At 42.9% G+C, this 24,649-nt stretch overlaps 1 protein-coding gene and 1 long non-coding RNA gene across 2 annotated transcripts in view; both read left to right on the top strand.

Moving 5' to 3' along the window:
- The window catches only part of LOC143517066 (uncharacterized), a 154,327-nt gene that overhangs the window by 74,034 nt on the left and 55,644 nt on the right, over positions 1-24,649 (top strand). The gene's annotated exons all lie outside the window — the stretch shown is intronic.
- On the top strand, positions 9,049-11,848 carry LOC143514693 (uncharacterized). The gene is made up of 2 exons (XR_013130943.1): positions 9,049-10,792; positions 10,890-11,848. It is a non-coding gene; the product is annotated as an uncharacterized LOC143514693 (long non-coding RNA).

The following is a 24,649-nucleotide window of genomic DNA, read 5'->3' as shown; positions in this document are numbered from 1 at the left end:
GTGCTCCTCTCCATTATACATGATCCTCCCATCAAAACCTCATAGATGGCGCCCCCCCCCCCCCCCCCCCCACACACACACACACACACACACACACACACACACTGCCAGCGCAACCGCAACTGCCACACAGATTAATTACGTCAGCTGTCGTCTGCTTTTCCCTGATTAGTAACAGAGTGGGCGGGGCTCCTGGTCCAGGAAAAGGTGGGTGGGGGTGGCAGGGGCAGGGCGGAGTGCTCAGAGCATCCTACAGTCTGATAATGTCTGTGAGTCATACTACAGTCTGATAACTTCTGTGATTCATCTGATAGTCTGATAAGTTCTGTGAGTCATACTACAGTCTGATAACGTGTGAGTAACCCTACTGTCTGATAACTTCTGTGACTCATCCTACAGTCTGATTACTTCTGTGAGTTATCCTACTGTCTGACAGCTCATGTGATTCATCATACAGTCTGATAGCTCCTGTAATTCATCCTGTAGTCTGATAGCTTCTGTGACTCATCATATAGTCTGATAGCTCCTGTGACTCATCCAAAAGACTGATAGCTCCTGTAATTCATCCTGTAGTCTGATAGCTTCTGTGACTCATCATATAGTCTGATAGCTCCTGTGACTCATCCAAAAGTCTGATATCTCCTGTGAATCATGCTAGGTCTCTTTACCCCAAGGCAGGTTCAGTAAACAGTCCCTACATTCAGGAACAGCCTGCAGGGATTTTGAGTGGGGATGCAGGAATCTATGAATGTGTAAATCCATGAATCTATGAATTCATAAATCCGTGCCATAGTTCATGAGGACCACAGAGGATCTAAGCTATCTGCTGTTTGTTTTGTTATTGATGTTGTTGTTGTTGTTGGTGTGTGTGTGTGTGTGTGTGTGTGTGTGTGTGTGTCTATATGGTTTACAAAGACTAAAAACAAGGTTACTGACCAGCCTTACAAGGACACCCAGGTATACAAGGACATCCCAAGTGTCCTTGTAATTCCGAGAGCATTAATGTTGTTTTCTGACTTAAATAAATATAATCAAATCAAATCAAATATATTTGTATAGCGCTTTTCACAACACATGTTGTCACAAAGCGCTTTACAGGATTAAGAATCCCCAAGAGATTTTTGGAGTTTCCAAAAAATGTCCTTTTATACCACAATGTGTATGTGTGTTACAATGATGTCCTCTGAAACCAATGAATGGTATAGAAGTATTACACAATTTGGCGGGAATTTTTACAACATTTCCCGCGAAACAATGTAACCAATTTCCTCGCGGAACGAAGGCATCATTTTTTCCCGTGAAAGAGGAGGATTTTCACAGAGGCAGGATCTTCACGGAGGGGCAGGATCACAGAATTTAAAAGTAAGTAATTTGTTTGTATTATTTCCTATATTTCATGCCATGTGGGGAATACACATATTTGTCATATTGGGCCATCCACATGACGTCTGACGTTTAATATATGTTTACGATGACAAAACAAGCATTCATTCAAAACAATTAAAATCATAAAAACAGGTACGGTGACAGATAAACGCGCACTCTCATAAGCAGCTGTGATCATCGCTGTGCGTGTGGCGGTGTGGTCTGTCGCTGACTCGTTAAAGGAGAGAACGGGCCTCTACGCCTCCATGCTAATGTTATATTGGAAATTCCGTAGGGTCGCTAGCGGAAATTAGCATTATAATCGCGTTGCTAATTTGGTTTCTAAAACATCACGTACAGCATACTTTCTCATGTAGGAGCATCAAAGCACTGATAAATGTTTGTGATCTAAACAGCAGGCTAGAGCTACTCATTCTATATTATGTTTTGTACTGTGCTGGTGTGAATAGCTAAGAAATTATATGGCACAATTAGCTTGATGCTAATGTTATATTGGAAATCCCATAGGGTCGCTAGCGGAAATTAGCATTATAATCACGTTGCTAATTTGCTTTCTAAAACATCACGTATAGCATACTTTCTCATGTAGAAGCATCAAAGCACTGATAAATGTTTGTGATCTAAACAGCAGGCTAGAGCTACTCATTCTATATTGTGTTTTGTACTGTGCTGGTGTGAATATCTATCTTGGTATTTGTCCTTAACTCTGTATATGTGTACATTTAGTTATGGTTTAAAGGGACATGATTTCAGGCCTCAATTATTTAGTGTATTGGTATTTGTTCATAATTCTGTATGTGTACATTTAGTTATGGTTTAAAAGGACATAATTTCTATATTGGGTCATGTACTTAGTGCCTCGATGTTGGTTATGACTGACATCTTTGTACATTTATATATGGTTCACAGGGGATGATAGCTATATCGTGACAACTATTTAGTGTCTTGGTATTTGTCCTTAATTGTGTATATGTGTACATTTAGTTATGGTTTAAAGTGACATGATTTCTGTTTCAGGACTCAAGTATTTTGTGTATTGGTATTTGTTTCTGATTCTCTATAATATGTGTACATTTAGTCATGGTTTAAAGGGACATGATTTCTGTTTCAGGCCTCAATTATTTAGTGTATTGGTATTTGTTCATGATTCTGTATGTGTACATTTAGTTATGGTTTAAAGGGACATGATTTCTATTTCAGGACTCAAGTATTTAGTGTCTTGCTGTTGGTTATGACTGACATCATTGTGCATTTATATATGGTTCACAGGGGATGATAGTAGCTATATCGTGACAACTATTTAGTGTCTTGGTATTTGTCCTTAATTGTGTATATGTGTACATTTAGTTATGGTTTAAAGGGACATGATTTCTGTTTCAGGACTCAAGTATTTTGTGTATTGGTATTTGTTTCTGATTCTCTATAATATGTGTACATTTAGTTATGGTTTAAAGGGACATGATTTCTGTTTCAGGCCTCAATTATTTAGTGTATTGGTAATTGTTCATGATTCTGTATGTGTACATTTAGTTATGGTTTAAAGGGACATGATTTCTGTTTCAGGCCTCAATTATTTAGTGTATTGGTATTTGTTCATAATTCTGTATGTGTACATTTAGTTATGGTTTAAAAGGACATGATTTCTATATCGGGTCATGTATTTAGTGTCTTGCTGTTGGTTATGACTGACATCTTTGTAAATTTATATATGGTTCACAGGGGATGATAGTAGCTATATCGTGACAACTATTTATTGTCTTGGTATTTGTCCTTAATTGTGTATATGTGTACATTTAGTTATGGTTTAAAAGGACATGATTTCTATATCGGGTCATGTATTTTGTGTATTGGTATTTGTTTCTGATTCTCTATAATATGTGTACATTTAGTCATGGTTTAAAGGGACATGATTTCTGTTTCAGGCCTCAATTATTTAGTGTATTGGTATTTGTTCATGATTCTGTATGTGTACATTTAGTTATGGTTTAAAGGGACATGATTTCTATTTCAGGACTCAAGTATTTAGTGTCTTGCTGTTGGTTATGACTGACATCATTGTGCATTTATATATGGTTCACAGGGGATGATAGTAGCTATATCGTGACAACTATTTAGTGTCTTGGTATTTGTCCTTAATTGTGTATATGTGTACATTTAGTTATGGTTTAAAGGGACATGATTTCTGTTTCAGGACTCAAGTATTTTGTGTATTGGTATTTGTTTCTGATTCTCTATAATATGTGTACATTTAGTTATGGTTTAAAGGGACATGATTTCTGTTTCAGGCCTCAATTATTTAGTGTATTGGTAATTGTTCATGATTCTGTATGTGTACATTTAGTTATGGTTTAAAGGGACATGATTTCTGTTTCAGGCCTCAATTATTTAGTGTATTGGTATTTGTTCATAATTCTGTATGTGTACATTTAGTTATGGTTTAAAAGGACATGATTTCTATATCGGGTCATGTATTTAGTGTCTTGCTGTTGGTTATGACTGACATCTTTGTAAATTTATATATGGTTCACAGGGGATGATAGTAGCTATATCGTGACAACTATTTATTGTCTTGGTATTTGTCCTTAATTGTGTATATGTGTACATTTAGTTATGGTTTAAAAGGACATGATTTCTATATCGGGTCATGTATTTAGTGTCTTGCTGTTGGTTATGACTGACATCTTTGTACATTTATATATGGTTCACAGGGGATGATAGTAGCTATATCGTGACAACTATTTAGTGTCTTGGTATTTGTCCTTAATTCTGTATATGTGTACATTTAGTTATGGTTTAAAGGGACATGATTTCTGTTTCAGGCCTCAATTATTTAGTGCAGGGGTGGCCAACCCGTCATAGACCAAGAGCCACTTTTCTTACTGTGTTACAGCAAAGAGTTCGTACATGGGCGAGTGTAATCTGTTGAGCAGGGCGGGCGGGCGGGGGTGGGGGTGGCGAGTGCAAATTATTAGCTGTGAAGACAGTCAAATGCGTGTTTTCCACTACGCCGGTTTTAAAAGTATTAGCGGCTCGCTAGGCTTGTAAACTAACCGCGCACCACGAAAATGTAGCAGTGTGTCGCCCCGTTTGTGCAGGTGAGCCCGCGGACCGGCTGGGGAGCCGCATGAAACCAGGCAAAGAGCCGCATGCGGCTCGCGAGCCGCGGGTTGGCCACCCCTGATTTAGTGTATTGGTATTTGTTTCTGATTCTCTATAATATGTGTACATTTAGTCATGGTTTAAAGGGACATGATTTATGTTTCAGGCCTCAATTATTTAGTGTATTGGTATTTGTTCATGATTCTGTATGTGTACATTTAGTTATGGTTTAAAGGGACATGATTTCTGTTTCAGGCCTCAATTATTTAGTGTATTGGTAATTGTTCATGATTCTGTATGTGTACATTTAGTTATGGTTTAAAGGGACATGATTTCTGTTTCAGGCCTCAATTATTTAGTGTATTGGTAATTGTTCATGATTCTGTATGTGTACATTTAGTTATGGTTTAAAGGGACATGATTTCTGTTTCAGGCCTCAATTATTTAGTGTATTGGTATTTGTTCATAATTCTGTATGTGTACATTTAGTTATGGTTTAAAGGGACATGATTTCTGTTTCAGGCCTCAATTATTTAGTGTATTGGTATTTGTTCATAATTCTGTATGTGTACATTTAGTTATGGTTTAAAAGGACATGATTTCTATATCGGGTCATGTATTTAGTGTCTTGCTGTTGGTTATGACTGACATCTTTGTAAATTTATATATGGTTCACAGGGGATGATAGTAGCTATATCGTGACAACTATTTATTGTCTTGGTATTTGTCCTTAATTGTGTATATGTGTACATTTAGTTATGGTTTAAAAGGACATGATTTCTATATCGGGTCATGTATTTTGTGTATTGGTATTTGTTTCTGATTCTCTATAATATGTGTACATTTAGTCATGGTTTAAAGGGACATGATTTCTGTTTCAGGCCTCAATTATTTAGTGTATTGGTATTTGTTCATGATTCTGTATGTGTACATTTAGTTATGGTTTAAAGGGACATGATTTCTATTTCAGGACTCAAGTATTTAGTGTCTTGCTGTTGGTTATGACTGACATCATTGTGCATTTATATATGGTTCACAGGGGATGATAGTAGCTATATCGTGACAACTATTTAGTGTCTTGGTATTTGTCCTTAATTGTGTATATGTGTACATTTAGTTATGGTTTAAAGGGACATGATTTCTGTTTCAGGACTCAAGTATTTTGTGTATTGGTATTTGTTTCTGATTCTCTATAATATGTGTACATTTAGTTATGGTTTAAAGGGACATGATTTCTGTTTCAGGCCTCAATTATTTAGTGTATTGGTAATTGTTCATGATTCTGTATGTGTACATTTAGTTATGGTTTAAAGGGACATGATTTCTGTTTCAGGCCTCAATTATTTAGTGTATTGGTATTTGTTCATAATTCTGTATGTGTACATTTAGTTATGGTTTAAAAGGACATGATTTCTATATCGGGTCATGTATTTAGTGTCTTGCTGTTGGTTATGACTGACATCTTTGTAAATTTATATATGGTTCACAGGGGATGATAGTAGCTATATCGTGACAACTATTTATTGTCTTGGTATTTGTCCTTAATTGTGTATATGTGTACATTTAGTTATGGTTTAAAAGGACATGATTTCTATATCGGGTCATGTATTTAGTGTCTTGCTGTTGGTTATGACTGACATCTTTGTACATTTATATATGGTTCACAGGGGATGATAGTAGCTATATCGTGACAACTATTTAGTGTCTTGGTATTTGTCCTTAATTCTGTATATGTGTACATTTAGTTATGGTTTAAAGGGACATGATTTCTGTTTCAGGCCTCAATTATTTAGTGCAGGGGTGGCCAACCCGTCATAGACCAAGAGCCACTTTTCTTACTGTGTTACAGCAAAGAGTTCGTACATGGGCGAGTGTAATCTGTTGAGCAGGGCGGGCGGGCGGGGGTGGGGGTGGCGAGTGCAAATTATTAGCTGTGAAGACAGTCAAATGCGTGTTTTCCACTACGCCGGTTTTAAAAGTATTAGCGGCTCGCTAGGCTTGTAAACTAACCGCGCACCACGAAAATGTAGCAGTGTGTCGCCCCGTTTGTGCAGGTGAGCCCGCGGACCGGCTGGGGAGCCGCATGAAACCAGGCAAAGAGCCGCATGCGGCTCGCGAGCCGCGGGTTGGCCACCCCTGATTTAGTGTATTGGTATTTGTTTCTGATTCTCTATAATATGTGTACATTTAGTCATGGTTTAAAGGGACATGATTTATGTTTCAGGCCTCAATTATTTAGTGTATTGGTATTTGTTCATGATTCTGTATGTGTACATTTAGTTATGGTTTAAAGGGACATGATTTCTGTTTCAGGCCTCAATTATTTAGTGTATTGGTAATTGTTCATGATTCTGTATGTGTACATTTAGTTATGGTTTAAAGGGACATGATTTCTGTTTCAGGCCTCAATTATTTAGTGTATTGGTAATTGTTCATGATTCTGTATGTGTACATTTAGTTATGGTTTAAAGGGACATGATTTCTGTTTCAGGCCTCAATTATTTAGTGTATTGGTATTTGTTCATAATTCTGTATGTGTACATTTAGTTATGGTTTAAAAGGACATGATTTCTATATCGGGTCAAGGATTTAGTGTCTTGCTGTTGGTTATGACTGACATCTTTGTAAATTTATATATGGTTCACAGGGGATGATAGTAGCTATATCGTGACAACTATTTATTGTCTTGGTATTTGTCCTTAATTGTGTATATGTGTACATTTAGTTATGGTTTAAAGGGACATGATTTCTGTTTCAGGCCTCAATTATTTAGTGTATTGGTATTTGTTCATGATTCTGTATGTGTACATAAATGTACAAAGATGGCAGACATAATCAAACAGCAAGACACTAAATACATGACCCGATATAGAAATCATGTCCCTTTAAACCATGACTAAATGTACACATACAAAATCATGAACAAATACCAATACACTAAATACTTGAGTCCTGAAATAGAAATCATGTCCCCTTTACAGTTTTTGACGACTGCTAAGCTGCGTTTGTCCAATCTGTAGTCACATTTTCAAAACTCCAAACACAGTGAACACAACAGCAGTTTTCAGTGGCTATACTATTAGTTCAATTCATGTTGTTATGGCACAAAATGCAGTCATTTTACATGTTTTTATAATGCTTAAATTTTCTATACACACAAGGTTATCCAATAACAAAATTCTGGATCGTTTTTGTCTTATTTACAATTGCTTGTACACAGCATGCCAAAAATGAAAACCTAAGGTTCAAAACCTTAAATATTGTATAAAATGCCAAGTTATGCAAAAACAAAGGCAGCTGAAAAGTTATTACTGTTGTACACATTTTTTGCACATATAGATCAATGAAATAAAATGAAGTACAGTAATGTACCGGGTCAGAGAGGAGCAAATATAACGATTTGTCCTGCAATCTCAAGTGCTGGTTTGGTCCTTCACAAATGCCAGATTGGTCCCTATAACAGTGACCTCCTTCTTTGATTTTTGAATGAACTCTACCAACAACTGGTTCCAGAAGCAGAAATGGAACAGGTGGGAGGAAACACCAGGACATTTGTGATGGGACAATGTAGCATTCTCATGTCATCACAAACTGGTTTATAGACCATCCAAGAGTGATGTCCCTTTTCCTCCCACCCTACTCGCCTTTCCTCAACCCCACTAAGGAACTTTTTTTAGTCTGGAGGTGGAAGGCATATGATCATCGGCCCCATGACCAAATGTCCCTCCTGGATGCAATAGATCCCGACTGCAGAGACATTTCAGCTGAAGACTGCCAGGGGTGAATAAGACATACCAAGCTTTTCTTTCCCAGGTCCATGGCAAGGGCCAACATCAGATGTGATGTGGATGAAAACATGTGGCCAACTGCTGAAGGCCGTTTAGATTAGACCTAACAAGACTGTTCAGTTTTATATTCTGTTTTTCCCCCTTGTGTGGCTTTTTTTGTATATGTGTATTTTTACACATATGGGACCATGGCTAATTATGTTTACAATTACGATAATTATTTTTTGGGTTAGGCCACAATTTACAGTAATGTCCCTAATACAGTAAAATATACCCTTTACTGCAAAACTGTTACTGACTCCTTTTTTGTCTAATCTACATTCCATATAGTACCTAACAGTAAATATCACTCATTGTGTAGACAGTATGTTGCCAAAAATGCACACATTTGAAAAAAAAGTCCAAATGAAGCGGATTACAGTAAAAATGAACTGACTAAGAAAACAACAGAAGTTACTGTAAAATGTCTGTTGTTTGCTGGGAGAGGGTAAAACATTACATGTAATACTGTTTCTGTATTGCCATCAAATGTTAGTTTTTTTACAGTGGTTGTGCAGTGATTGACTATGTTCATCTCGAAAAGAGAATATGTGCTAGTGTTTGAAAGAATGATTGGATACTGAACCAGGTTCAGGTGTTTTAACAAAGTTGTTTGCATTGTGAAATGCAGAGTTGTTATTTAGTTAAGAAAATGCGCGTTTGAACACGATATTTACTATTTGGCTATTTGTGTGAGGTCAATGTGTTGTTGTGTTTAGAGTTTTGACAATGTATCACAAGTATTTGGAAACGCATGTTAGCAGTCGTCAAAAACTGTAAATCATAACTAAATGTACACATACAGAATCATGAACAAATACCAATACACTAAATACTTGAGTCCTGAAACAGAAGGGCTGTTAGAACAAAAAGACAAAAATTAAATAATAGAGATCAATAGTTATGTCCCAATGCTTCTTTGTCTACTGAAGACACTCTTATTCTTCTTGGACATCATCTGCACCCTGGTTCTGCTGGAGTCCAGCAGGGAGTTCTGTAGTGTGTTCTGAGATGACATTCTATTCTCTACTGTTAAATGCCTATGTGATTTGTCTGGCTGATCTGGGGCTTATTCCAGTCCTAGCAACGTAATCAACAGATCTTTGACTCAGCCAGCTTCCCTGCTTCCTGCTCAGTGGGTCTTCAACCTCCTGTTTCTGAATCTGTCTTGTCCCATCTCTGGTCCATCACATCAGCAGTATGTGCATGTTCCTCTGGCTGAGGAACTGGCCTCTGTCTTGCATTTAGTAGAGAACATGTAGTGTTCCTGTTTCCCTGTTTTTACGTTGCGTCACAGGCCTCTACTGAGGCATCCAGAAACTAGAGCCCTCCACTGAACTTTCCAAGCTTTCACCGGACTTCCTAGAGCTTGGAACAAGGGTTTACTAGTCAGAAGACCAGGCCTGAAGTCTCCTTACCTGCAGTTGACATTGTTGTTGCTTCTGTTTCCCTTCAAAATGGAAGACATCACCACTTTGATTAATTCTAACATTAATCAGCCTGTGGCTGTTCTGGGACTTCAGGTACTGTCAGGCCATGGTTGGGCTCCTTAAGCAACACTGTATCCCCAAACCAGGTGCCCCACTAGGTTCCCCAAGCCAGAGTCCCCTACCTGACTCCCGAAGCTCTAGGCCTCAGATACACCAAAAGCTAAAAGACACCTCTAGGCTCCTCAAGCCAGGCACTCCCTGACTGAAAAAGTCACCTCTTAATCTATCGCTGCCCAGGGTCTTCACCTCATGTCAAACAGGCTCAGAAGCAACTAGCCTCCACCACTACTCCCAAGCCACAGGACCCTCCAAGTTTCACCAATCTTCCATTGGGCTTCCAATCCCTAGGTCTGAGACCTCTGCTGTAGTGTCTTTATCATCACTGATCCACAAGCCTCCAGCCATACAAGTCACGTTCGTCACAGTGCAAGCTTCTCAAGTCAGAGACCCCTACTGAGCTACACAAGCTAGATACCTCCAACATACCACAGCTGCCTTCCCAAACTGCCAGCTTCATCTGCCATTTTCAGTGTGAGGCCTTTGCTGTGATTCTTAAGTCAAAGGGCTCCACTGGGGTCCTCAATCTAAAGGTATCTGTCAGGTTCTCCAAGCCAGAAACCTTCCCAAAGCCAGAGGCCTTCACCAGGCTACACTACAACGTTCCCTTCAGTCCTGCTCCATAAGATAATATTCCTAAAAGAAACTTTAAAGTTTTCCAATGTTTATTGCTAAATTATAATACAATAAAATATGTCCTATACTTGTAATGCTGTGCCATCAAAACAGTCAGTTCTTTTGTTATGTTCAAGTATTCATATGTATTAAGGAATTAATGTTTTGAGGGCTGTAGTACAAGGATGGATTATAGCTCTACATATGTTTAGAATTGTGCACGTTATCAAACTATTGCAAAAACGATTTCTGAAATGTACTGTTTAGGTGAAAATGTTGGCGCAGACACTACTGAGACTTCTGTTGCTGGCAATAATGGTAGGATTTTTGATGTTCACTCTATTTTATTTGTGCATGTTTATTTCTTAATGACTGTTTAAAAATCTTATTAAACTGTATTAATTATTTATAATAGAGCTCGTCAGAAAAAGGAAAAGGGCCTACACAAAGAAGCCTTGGACCACCACGGATGTCAAAGCCGTCATGACACATTTTGGGCGGCACACCAGGAATGGGAAGTTAGCTTCTTTAATAGAATGTGATGCTTGCAGAAAGGCAGAACACCCAATTCTGGAGACACGGACAGTTCAAAATATTAGAGATTTTGTACGTAACAAGGGATTATATTACAAGGGTGCTCCACTTAAATAACTCACTATCTGCTGTAGGTGCCTTTAATAAGGCTTTATGACATGGGTTAAAGTTCTCCGTCACTACGACGGATTTCCGTCATTTGATTTTTTTGGGGAAAAAATCCGTCAAATCATAATAAACAACACACACGCGCGTGCTATCTGTTTTGTGGCCGAAATATGATCCTCTCACTGGCGCTCAGCAGCGCTGGATGGATGACGGCGGTGTAATTTGATTGACTTGCGGTCATTCCGCCTTCTGATTTTCTGACATTACGTAGAAAAGTGACCTCCCTCCTGCCTGACCCTAGCGCGCGACTCCGTACACCTCGCGCTAAACATGCGCGAACGGCAGAGGCTACTTGCCGCGTCACAATCTTTTTACAGTGTTGTCTGAAACGATATGTGGTAGTATAAAGAAACACCCCTCAAAAACAGGAATGAACATTTACCTGACAAAAATTAATGTTGCTTTGTGTTTCAGGTTTGAAAAGTGCTGGAATTTAGGCTAAAGTACTTTAAAATGCTTGAAATTGTAACTACTTCGTTTCACAACAATCTGTCTGATTGAACAGTTTTCTTGTAATTCCAGGACGAAACATGAGACAACGTGAAGACGTTAAGATTGGGCGTTTTGAAAATAAACAACCATTAAATAATGTGATAAAAAGCGAATGATTTCAAATATATGTAGAAATATTTAACTTAAATAAATTTAACGTTGAAAACGTGTTGAAATGGACCTTGAAAGTGACGTACAAGTGCTTTAATTCCACCTTGTTAAGGTGTATGACCCCAACAAACATGACTTTGTTCATTGCGCTGAAGCGCGGACCCTCGCGCCGCTCGCGCCTATACTTGACGCGGCGCGAGGGTCCGCGCGGCGAAAATGACGTCATCGCTGTGGCTCCGCCCGTGCGCGAGCGCCTCGCGCGCAGTGGATTCCTGAGGTCATGCACCTCTCGAATTTTGTAAATTTGCGCAAGCCGCGCTAGTAGAATGGACGCATTTGAGGAATTTCTATCTGAAATTAAGTTTCAGATACACCAGGTACTACATGAAGCGATAAAAAATACCCAAAATAGATGTTACCCACAAATGTGTATACATAGACACATAGGCTTAAGCCTGGTTTATACTTTCAAGGCTTAAACCAGGCTTAACATGGATGGTTTTGTTCTGTTTGTATTTAAAATCTCTATCCAGTGGTGTGATTTAATTTGCCATTTTTGGACATTTAATTTTTTGTAACATACCTACTTAAAGCAGGTAATCTTACTGCTTGTGTTTATGCGATAGTGAATCTGATAAAAACAAGAGAGCTTCATACCTTTTAAAACTCACCAGGATTCACTAAATTTGACTTGATCTTTAAATAATTTTCTGGAAGAGGACCCCCAGAAAACTCCCATTAAATAAACATTTATGTATATTTATTGTTCAGGTGTTGCATTTTGTCGCTTCATAGATTATCTCTTCTCTCCTTACACCTTACACTGTTTAGATAAATATACTTTATAAATGTGTTTATTGTGTAGAATTAGGCAAAAGAGGCTGTGTCCCAACTACACCACATTTTCAGTAGTTGCTGGCATTGTCTTTTGCCAGGAAAAATTTTCAGTCAAATGAAAATTTCTTGCTTTAACCCATGCTTTATGAGTATGTACATCACTATGCATTGTAGGTTCTTTTCATTTATAGGACCTTATGAGTTTTTACACCCCCATTTTTAAATAGGGTGTTCTGAGTTTGTAGTTTGCTTTAAAGAGGACCATATGAGCTTGTAATGTTCTGTAGGTTCTTGGAAGGGCCTTATAAGCTTGAACTTGACATTTGGAGTCTTTTCTTTTGTAAGGGCTCTCAAGAAGTCATACTTAGTGGTTCTTAAACTGGAGCCTTGAGTTATACTGATAGCAGACTTTTATAGTTGTGATTTATATTGTACAGTGGGGAAAATAAGTATTTAGTCAGTCACCAATTGTGCAAGTTCTCCCACTTAAAAAGATGAGAGAGGCTGGTAATTGACATCATAGGTAGACCTCAACTATGAGCGACAAAATGTGAAAAAAAATTGAGAAAATCATTTTGTCTGACTTTTAAAGAATTTATTTGCAAATAATGGTGGAAAATAAGTATTTGGTCAATAACAAAAGTTCATCTCAATACTTTGTTGTATATCCTCTGTTGGCAATGACAGAGGTCAAACGTTTTCTGTAAGTCTTCACAAGGTTGGCACACACTGTTGCTGGTATGTTGGCCCATTCCTCCATGCAGATCTCCTCTAGAGCAGTGATGTTTTGGGGCTGTCGGCGGGCAACACGGACTTTTAACTCCCTCTAAAGGTTTTCGATGGGGTTGAGATCGGGAGACTGGCTAGGCCACTCCAGGACTTTGAAATGTTTCTTATGAAGCCACTCCTTTGTTGCCCTGGCAGTGTGCTTGGGATCATTGTCATGCTGAAAGACCCAGCCACGTTTCATCTTCATTGCCCTTGCTGATGGAAGGAGGTTTGCACCCAAAATCTCACAATACATGGCCCCATTCATTCTTTCATGTACACGGACCAGTCGTCCCTTTGCAGAGAAACAGCCCCAAAGCATGATGTTGCCACCCCCATGCTTGACAGTTGGTATGGTGTTCTTTGGATGCAACTCAGCATTCACTGTCCTCCAAACACGACGAGTTGTGTTTTTACCAAATAGTTCTACTTTGGTTTCATCTGACCATATGACATTCTCCCAATACTCTTCTGGAACATCCAAACGCTCTCTAGCAAACTTCAGACGTGCCTGGATATGAACTGGCTTAAGCAGGGGGACACGTCTAGCACTGCAAGATCTGAGTCCCTGGCGTCGTAGTGTGTTGCTGATGGTAGCCTTTGTAACGTTGGTCCCAGCTTTCTGCAGGTCATTCACTAGATCCCCCCTTGTGGTTCTGGGATTTTTCCTTATCGTTCTTGTGATCATTTTGACCCCACGGGCTGAGATCTTGCGTGGAGCCCCAGATCGAGGGAGATTAGTAGTGGTCTTGTAGGTCTTCCATTTTCTGATTATTGCTCCCACAGTAGATTTCTTCACACCAAGCTGCTTGCCTATTGCAGATTCAGTCTTCCCAGCCTGGTGCAGGTCTACAATTCGGTTTCTGGTGTCCTCCGACAGCTCTTTCGTCTTCACCATAGTGGAGTTTGGAGTGTGACTGTTTGAGGTTGTGGGCAGGTGTCTTTTATACTGTTAACGACTTCAAACAGGTGCCATTATTACAGGTAATGAGTGGGGGAAAGAGGAGCCTCTTAAAAAAGAAGTTACAGGTCTGTGACAGCCAGAAATCTTGCTTGTTTGTAGGTAATCAAATACTTATTTTCCACCATTATTTGCAAATAAATTCTTTAAAAGTCAGACAAGATTTTCTCAATTTTTTTTTCACATTTTGTCTCTCATAGCTGAGGTCTACCTATGATGTCAATTACAGGCCTCTCTCATCTTTTTAAGTGGGAGAACTTGCACAATTGGTGACTGACTAAATACTTATTTTCCCCACTGTATCTAGTAAATGTAATGTTCTGTAGGTTCTTGGAAGGGCCTTATGAGCTTGTACTTGACATTTGGAGTCTTTTCTTTTTTAAGGGCTCTTGAGAAGTCATACTTAGTGGTTCTTAAACTGGAGCCTTGAGTTATACTGATAGCAGACTTTTATAATTGTTGTGATTGTATTGTATATAGTAAATGTAATGTTCTGTAGGTTCTTGGAAGGGCCTCGTGAGCTTGTACTTGATATTTGGAGTCTTCTTTTGTAAGGGTTCTCGAGAAGTCATACTTAGTGTTCTTAAACTGGAGCCTTGAGTTATACTGATATACAGTTAGGGAGCCACTGTCGAAGTGTTTTTCTGTTTTGTTTATTTCCAGGTTAGTATTTCAAGTTAGTTGTTGGATTGGCATTACGTTCTGGTATGCTGTCATACATTTTTTTATGTTGCATGCTAGATGGCATTTTTTAAATGTTTTATACCACTGTATAATTATTTTTTTTTAAAGATTTTAAAGATTTTTTGAAGATGTTTTTAAAGAATTTTCAAAAGATTTGTAAGCCAGGGTAAAAGTATTCATATGTATTAAGGAATCAATGTGCTGCAGGGCAAAAAGTAAAATATTGAAATTGTAAAAACTGACTTTGTAATACACTCTCAAACTTTTACATGTAAATCTGTTCACAAATAAATGTTTTCTCAAATATAAAATGTTTTTCCATGTGTTTTAAATAGTTGAGATAAACAATATTTTAATGCATGGATTTTATTTTATTTTTTTATTAAGTTACATATGATATTAAGTAATTTTATTAATTGCAATACAAAGGGGAGACTTAAAAAGAACATTAAAATATGATATAGGAATTTATAAGTAACAAATTAATAAGTAAATAATTTACTGACAAGATTTTTACTTGTATTATCAACATACTTTTGATTAAAAAGAATGATTCCATAGTACAGTCCTAGTAAACCATATATGACCTTGTAATCCACCTTCAGGTTTGTGTTAGTGTATTTTATATAAACAGTCCTAGTAAACCATGTTGTCCTGGTAATCCACCTTCAAGTTTGTGTTTGTGTGTTTTATGTAAACAGTCCTAGTAAACATGTGTGTCCCTGCAAACCATGTTTTGTTGTGTCCCCTCAAACCTGTAAAAAGTCAGATGCTCAGTTCACATGATTTTATTATCCACAAACAAAATTTTAAGTGGGATGTATCTTAATGGATCCAAACTGAATTATTTGACATATATATTTCATTGATAGGGTATGAGGAAAGCAGTGTCCTCCTAAACCATGGTGGTTGCATGCTGTCCTCATAAACACTGTATACCTGTATGTGTGTGTGTGTGTGTGTGTGTGTGTGTGTTTGGGACATGTGTGCATACTCTTTAGAGTCATTTGCATGTGTTTTTATAAAAATATTTAATAAACTTAGCTTACTAATCCAGGACTAGAAAGTTTCAGGAATCTAGAGAGAGTGACTAGCTCATTTTTCATGCACACCTTTTCCTGTCGTTTATTAAACAGACATGTAATCTCAAACTCAGGAAGTCTGAAAATGAAGGAAGTTTGAAATTAAAAGTCCTCTTTGCCTTTTGAGGGTGTGTTATGTGAAGGGACGTGAGAGAAGCCAGACTTAACATATGCGTGAGTGTGTGTGTAGCTGGCCAGAGCCTCCAGTCTATAGTGTGTTGATCTAATTTCACAGGCCTTACCCATAATGCCAGTGTGCTGCAGACTCAGCACCTCCGCCTGCAGCCCGTTTGCTCAGGGACTCACGCTTCTCTTTGCAGCTCTGATAAGACGCCCCATTCTGCGCCGTTTTCATTAAGCAGAGCAGAAGTGGAATCTGTGAATGACAATTACAGACATGCATCTGTGTTAAACACGTTACTCTGAACACGTTACTCTGAACACGTTACTCTGAACATGTTACTTTGAACCTTTGTTTTGCTTTAATATGTTGATTGGAACATACTTCACTGACTGAGGATGAAACTCCACAGTGAGGCAGATGAAGATGTTCTCTGGTGTTATCTGATGATCTCTGATGTTCTATGGTGTTCTCTGGTGTTATATGGTGTTCTCTGATGATCTCTGGTGTTCTATGGTGTTCTTGGTGTTCTCTGATGTTCTCTGATGATCTATGATGATCTCTGGTGTTATATGGTGTTCTCTGATTATCTCTGGTGTTCTCTGGTGTTATATGGTGTTCTCTGATGATCTCTGGTGTTCTCTGATGATCTCTGGTGTTCTATGGTGTTCTCTGATGATCTCTACTGCTCTCTGGTGTTCTTTGATTGTCTGCTCCTTCTTGGAGATGAGCTGGAGCTGAGCTGCAGTACAGGGGCTTTGGGGTGTCTCCTGGTCCTCAGGTGTGAGTGTTGCCACATGACACTGCTGGCTGAACTAATGCCAGATCTAAATGTCCCATCACTGGAGCACCGGTGTGTTTTCACAGTGTGGCCCACAACTCACAAGGTCTCTTTCATTGCCATTGCAACCGTGTGCCTTCACATTAAACTCGGCGTTCTAGGTTGAAGGTTAACAGTAACATGAATGTGTGTAGGAGCCATTAGAGGACTTCATTAGGGCTGTGAGAGGAGGGGGTTGCAGGGGTAATGGCTGGCATGGATGTAAACATTTAAGAGGGCATTATGGCAGTAGTGTGTCTGTGTCAGGCTATTAAAAGATATATTTGCTGCATTTATTTTTGTCAGGCATGGAGTTGGGTGTGGTATTAATGAATGGGTGGAGTTGGGTGTGGTATTAATGAATGGGGTGGAGTTGGGTGTGGTATTAATAAATGGGTGGAGTTGGGTGTGGTATTAATGAATGGGGTGGAGTTGGGTGTGGTATTAATGAATGGGTGGAGTTGGGTATAGTAGTAATAAATGGGGTGGAGTTGGGTGTGGAATTAATGAATGGGTGGAGTTGAGTGTGGTAGTAATGAATGGGGTGGAGTTGGGTGTGGTATTAATGAATGGGTGGAGTTGGGTGTGGTAGTAATGAATGGGGTGGAGTTGGGTGTGGTATTAATGAATGGGTGGAGTTGGTGTGGTATTAATGAATGGGTGGAGCTGGGTGTGGTAGTAAGTAGTAATGAATGGGGTGGAGTTGGTTGTGGTAGTAATGAATGGGGTGGAGTTGAGTGTGGTATTAATGAATGGGTGGAGTTGGGTGTGGTATTAATGAATGGGGCGGAGTTGGGTGTGGTATTAATGAATGGGTGGAGTTGAGTGTGGTAGTAATGAATGGGGTGGAGTTGAGTGTGGTATTAATGAATGGGGTGGAGTTGGGTGTGGTATTAATGAATGGGGCGGAGTTGATTGTGGTATTAATGAATGGGTGGAGTTGGGTGTGGTATTAATGAATGGGGTGGAGTTGAGTGTGGTATTAATGAATGGGGTGGAGTTGGGTGTGGTATTAATGAATGGGGTGGAGTTGAGTGTGGTATTAATGAATGGGGCAGAGTTGGGTGTGGTATTAATGAATGGGGCGGAGTTGAGTGTGGTATTAATGAATGGGGCGGAGTTGGGTGCAGGATTAACGACGTTAATCTCAGTCCGGCCACAGACACCACAACTTCGCCAGTGTCTGGTGATTTCTTCACTGTGAACACGAACATTTAGGGAGATTTATCCGTCATCACACAACACACACACACACACACACACACACACACACACACACACACACACACCTGGATGAAGCTGAGCTCGTCTCACTCACAGATGCTCTCATCATCTCAGTAGTGTATAGATAGGTACTGTCTTGGCAGAGATGGTTCATGGCGGTGGTGAACCAGCCCTTGGGGGCTGTCTGGTAGAGGGGGGCCTTGGGGGCTGTCTGGTAGAGGGGGGCCTTGGGGGCTGTCTGGTAGAGGGGGGCCTTGGTGCTAGTTCTGTTTTTCATTTATGATGTATTTATGTTTAGATCTTCTGTGCACAGCGCTAAAGTGGAACTAGCTTCTGTAGAGATAAGTCAGTGTCAAGTCCTAAACCTGCCTGTTTTTTCCAGATATGGATCCCCCTCTTCCCTTCTTCCCCTCTTCCCTTCTTCCCCTCTGCCCCTCTTCCCCTCTGCCCCTCTTCCCCTCTGCCCCTCTTCCCTTCTTCCCCTCTTCCCCTCTTCCCCTCTCCCCCTCTGCCCCTCTTCCCCTCTCCCCCTCTGCCCCTCTTCCCCTCTCCCCCTCTTCCCCTCTTCCCCTCTTCCCCTCTTCCCCTCTTCCCCTCTCCCCCTCTGCCCCTCTTCCCCTCTCCCCCTCTGCCCCTCTTCCCCTCTTCCCCTCTCCCCCTCTTCCCCTCTTCCCCTCTTCCCCTCTTCCCCTCTGCCCCTCTTCCCCTCTCCCCCTCTGCCCCTTTTCCCCTCTTCCCCTCTTACCCTCTGCCCCTCTGCCCCTCTTCCCCTCTTCCCCTCTCCCCCTCTGCCCCTTTTCCCCTCTTCCCCTCTCCCCCTCTGCCCCTTTTCCCCTCTTCCCCTCTTACCCTCTGCCCCTCTCCCCCTCTGCCCCTTTTCCCCTCTTCCCCTCTGCCCCTCTTCCCCTCTCCCCCTCTTCCCTTCTCCCCCTCTTCCCCTCTTCCCCTCTTCCCCTCTTCCCCTCTTCCCCTCTTCCCTTCTTCCCCTCTTCCCCTCTTCCCCTCTTCCCTTCTTCCCCTCTTCCTCTGGTACGTGTAGCACTCGCCGGTTAAAATGCCCCAATGTCCTGGGAAGTTGGTGCCTCCTTTTTCTGTATTAAATTGTTGACTGTGATGAATTGCCGTATTCAGTTAACAACCTTGCATACATATGAGGTGGCAATGAATTATCAAGTGTACATGCTTTTGTTCGCTCTGAGCTGCTAATCTTAGCATCGTGTTCTGTTCAGAACCGTTCTGTTCAGAACCACGCGAACGGGCTTCTGGAGTTCCGTGTGACATCCAGAGTTCATCTCCCGCACGCCAGGTTGTTTGTGTGTGTGTGTGTGTGTGTGTGTGTGTGTGTGTGTGTGTGTGTGTGTGTGTGTGTGTGTGTGTGTGTGTGTGTGTGTGAGACGCAGGGGACTTGTGGAAGCGTCTGGTTCTGGCTTGGTGATCCGACCCCCCTCCCCTCCCCCATCTGTGTGCATCACCACAGCACACCAAAGCCCCTCCCAGTACACCATCCTTTAAATAACTCCCCATGTGGAGCAAGAGGAATCGTGAAGCGTGGGGGGGCTGGAGAATACTCCATGTGCCCCCACACACACACAGAGCGCCCAGCGTGGGGGGATGCTCCTGGACGGGTGTGTGTGTGTGTGTGTGTGTGTGTGTGTGTGTGTGTGTGTGTGTGTGTGTGTGTGTGTGTGTAATTGGGCACCTCCGTCAGCACCGGTAGGAAGGTGCCACTCAGAGTGTAAGGTTGACCACGAGGTAACCGGGGCACACATGGCCCGATTCATGCCAGACCACGGCTGGCTAGCGCCTCCACCCGAGATCCTGGGCTCCGCTCCCGGTGGAGCTTGCTGCGGGCTTCCTGTCCTGCCCTTCACCTCCGTCTCTCTCTCCATCTCTCTCTCTCTCTCTGCCCTGAGGCGCAGGGCGCCCACCAGAAGACAGTCCATTAACCGGGCCCAGAGATGACAGGCAAGAAAGGCTTAGAAGGGGCTTCTTCCAGGAAAGGAGCCATGGTTGACATGCACCTCCATCCTCCACCCCCTTCTCCACCCCTGGTTTCTGGGAGAACATGCCTCCTGACAGGCTGTGTGAGCTGATCCCATGATGTCGAAGGGGTTTTTTTTGTTGTTTTTTTTTTTTGCCCAGATCAAAATGGAAGCGGGGCAGGAAGCCGGCTGACGTCAGCGCGGGGGAGCGGCCGCAACATCACAGCTTCCCGAAAAACATGAAAAGGCGTGATCCTAACTAGCCCACGCTTACTGGAGTCTTACTTTATGTCATCTGGACTCGTCTCCGCGATTAGAACTGTCCGAGACGGTGATCAGTTCCTGACTCATGGGCGGAGGGGGTGTTTAGGGAAGTGAGAGATGACCCAGATCCGGGCATCTTCCTCAGCTCCGTGCTGGGTGGATATCTGGGCCCTGACTAACATGGCTCTCCTCACGGCTGTCCTGCTGTCTCCTGTAAGTGCTCTTCATGACACAGAGAGAAAGACCAGGAGAGTGGAGCTTTGTGCCGCCTGGCGTCAGACGGCCCCACCACCGTGAGCTTTGCACTGCAGTGAAAGCAATATCAATTAGTGGTGTCGACCTACTGTGCACGGTGACTTAGATTTATGATTACACAGGGCTACGGGGGAGGGGTGCGGATTAAATATGAAGCCTGAAGACTATTGCTTTCTTTTTTTCTGAGGTGTGAGAGGAGGAGTGACTCACTCAAGAGAGCTGGGACCTCATAAACAGCTGATGTGTGCTGGGGTTTCTCCCGACAGCCCCATCCTGAGGCTGCATGTATGCTCCGTTGCCCTGGTGCTCCGAGCAGAAGCACCAGCCTGGGAGTGATGACCTCATCTGAAGGTCATCTGTCACATTCTGGATGTTTACGAAGACTTTGGGACACCTGCAGCCATGTTCATGGATGGCGCTGATGCAGGGCTGGGTTAGTGCTGGGTTAGTGCTGGGTTAGCGCTGGGGCGGCCATGATCCAGGGCTGGGTTAGCTCAGGGTTAGGGCTGGGCAGCTGTGGTCAGGGATTTGGTTAGGGCTGAGTTAGTGCAGGGTTAGGGCTGAGTTAGTGCAGGGTTAGGGTTGGGTTAGCGCAGGGTTAGAGCTGGGTTAGTGCAAAGTTAGGGCTGGGCAGCTGTGGTCAGGGGCTGGGTTGGCACAGGGTTAGTGCAGGGTTAGCGCAGGGTTAGTGCAGGGTTAGCGCTGAGTTAGTGCAGGGTTAGGGCTGAGTTAGTGCAGGGTTAGGGTTGGGTTAGCGCAGGGTTAGAGCTGGGTTAGTGCAAAGTTAGGGCTGGGCAGCTGTGGTCAGGGGCTGGGTTAGCGCAGGGTTAGCGCAGGGTCAGGGTTGCCAACTTTTGACGTTCGCTTGGAGTGAGATTTTAACCTGGAGCCGGTGGCGAGTGTATTTTGTTGAGCGGGGGGGGGGGGGTGGGCGAACGAAAGTTGTTGAGCGGGGGGTGGCGAACGTAAAATGGACACAGATTCAGTGTTATATCGCCGGTGGATGGCGCCAGAGCTAGCGAACTAGTAACGTATTGAATCATATATGTGGATCTGAGGTAAATAAACTGGATATTTTTTTTCGGCGTGAGATATCGGAAGTGTGGCGTGAGAGCGTGTGAAAACGGTCAAATGCGTGTGTCTCACGCTCAATGCGTGAGAGTTGGCAACCCTGCGCAGGGTTAGTGCAGGGTTAGCGCTGGGTTAGTGCTGGGTTAGTGCAGGGTTAGGGCTGGGTTAGCGCTGGGTTAGTGCAGGGTTAGTGCTGGGTTAGCGCTGGGTTAGCGCAGGGTTAGGGCTGGGTTAGCGCAGGGTTAGGGCTGGGTTAGTGCTGGGTTAGCGCTGGGTTAGCGCTGGGTTAGCGCTCTCTCATTCATAGTGGAAGGAAGAGGGACAGGGGACTCAGAGAGGGATCACAGCCCTCTCTCTTGTTAACCTCACATCACAGCATGGTGGCTAAGCCTTAGTGTCGTGTGTGTGTGTGTGTGTGTGTGTGTGTGTGTGTGTGTGTGTGTGTGTGTGTGTGTGTGTGTGTGTGTGTGTGTGTGTGTGTGTGAGGTGGAGCATGAGTGACACAAGCCAGCTGTGTCTTTAAATTAAGAGTATGTGGCTCCTTTGCAGAGAAAAATGGAAAAGCAGCTATGTAGCCGTGCGCCCCGGAACCTCTGGGGGGGGGGGGGGTGAGCAGCAAATGTGAGATGGAAAAGCAAAGAGTCAGAGCACGTAGAGACAGGGAGGACATGAGAGACAGAGCAAGTAGTCAGAGTGGACACGAGAATCAGCATGTAGAAACAGAGAGGACATGAGAGTCAGCATGTAGAGACAGAGGACATGAGAATCATGGAGGACATGAGAGTCAGCATGTAGAGACAGAGAGGACATGAGAGTCATGGAGGACATGAGAGTTAGCATGTAGAGACAGAGGACATGAGAGTCATGGAGGACATGAGAGTCAGCATGTAGAGACAGAGGACATGAGAGTCATGGAGGACATGAGAGTCATGGAGGACATGAGAGTCAGCATGTAGAGATGGAGAGGACATGAATGTCAGGAAGGACATGAGAAGCAAAGTCCAGCCAAAGCTCCACGTCTCACTCACATGTGCTGCTGGACCAAATGAATTTGGTCTTTCTTCAATTTAAGAAAGATAACGCATTCTTCTTTTACAGTAAAGCCGATCAGGCCACATCACAAGCTGAATAAAAAATATATATTATAAAAATGAAAGAAAAAAGAACAAACAAGGGCCAGTAGAATTTGAATCAGTCGTCTACTAACACAGTATGAGTACAACATTACATCAACATTTAACACATCAATAATTTAAGCTCAGCTTTGCACTTAACACAGGACGGTTTGCAGATTAAAGTATGATTTGGTGCAGAATCTTTACTGGTCCATTAGTCCTTGTACCTGCACAGCTGCTGCTTTTGTTGTCGAGGACTGTGAGCACTTTACTGAGGACTGAGGGTGTTTTGAATATCAGTAGGCTAGATGGTGTGAGAGTTATGGTTTGAAGTGCTTCTTGGGTGATGGAGAAGATGAGCTGTGTGTGGGCACGCATGACTCAGCGTGCACAGGAGCAAGCCGACGGTCTCCTCAGCCTCGTCAGGAGACGGCCCTGAACGCTCTGGGGGGGGATGGGTGGTGGTGGACCTGGAAAAGGAAAGGAGACGTTTAGGTAACCACACCACTGCCATGTTCACAGTGTTTTCGAGGAGTTGAGAAGTTCCAAAGAGGAATCCCTTAGATCCGAGCAGACGGACGCTAACTTAGTCGCCGCAGGCTAATCAGTCCTCGGTGCTGGCTGGGAGATGAGACGTCTCCCCACCGGGACGGCACACAGCAAGGCAGGACGGAGACGTGAGTCCTGTCAACCTGTCGTCACTCGTGCCAGGGCCTTTTCACGACACGCAAGATAATCGCGCACCTGGGTTTGTGATAGTCAGTCAAAGAGAGCTCTTAATTGGCTGAGGTCGTGCGGGGTCAAAAATGCACCCAGCTGGCATGCGGAGAGCATCGTCTGCGTAGGAGACGTCTGAGAGAATGAGACGTTGTTGAGACGAGACGCGGCGCACAGTGCCAGTGACTGACACGTTCAAAACATCCACGTTTGGCAAAAGCGCGGCGGAGCCCTCCAGACACTCAGTCGCTCACGCAGCCTGGCACCACGCAAACACACTTTGGGCCAGAAAAGTTTACTGCCCCTGTTTGTGCAGCACTACAGTGAAGCAGCAAAGACGTCGAGCCCAGCAGGCACGCCAGGGAGGTGCCTCGGTCTCCTCACGAAGTTCAAGGAAGGACTGAAGAAACTTCAGGAGGAACTGGGGTTTGAAGTTTGGGTTCAGAGGGACACAGGGCAGGTGAGGTGGTGGAGGTGGTGTGTAGGACGTCCACTGTCCCAGGAGCTTGGCGGTGCAAACGGAGCCACGCCTCTCCTCCACCCATCCTCTCACGCCTCTCCTCCACCCGTCCTCTCACGCCTCTCCTCCACCCGTCCTCTCACGTCTCTCCTCCACCCGTCCTCTCACGCCTCTCCTCCACCCGTCCTCTCACGCCTCTCCTCCACCCGTCCTCTCACGCCTCTCCTCCACCCGTCCTCTCACACTTGTTTGCCATGGTCTCACGGAGCTGCTGCTTTCCTCGAAGGCCGACCAGCCCGGTTGAGACTCTTCCATAATCTTCCCCATCATCCTAACGTTCCTAAGAGCGGCGTTTCCAGCTCTCTGCTGCTCTGACAGTCTCTCTCTTCCTCTTTGTTTTACTCCTGACCCATTCGAGCTCTCTAATCTTATGATGAAATGAAATAACTCATCCATTTTTTTCCAGATGATTTCATCTTTAAATTAAGTACAGGAGAAGAGCCTCCTGG

This window comes from Brachyhypopomus gauderio, chromosome 1 (genome assembly GCF_052324685.1).
Source record: "Brachyhypopomus gauderio isolate BG-103 chromosome 1, BGAUD_0.2, whole genome shotgun sequence".
In the NCBI taxonomy this organism is placed as follows: Eukaryota; Metazoa; Chordata; class Actinopteri; order Gymnotiformes; family Hypopomidae; genus Brachyhypopomus; species Brachyhypopomus gauderio.
This window is presented reverse-complemented; position numbering and strand designations above follow the sequence as displayed.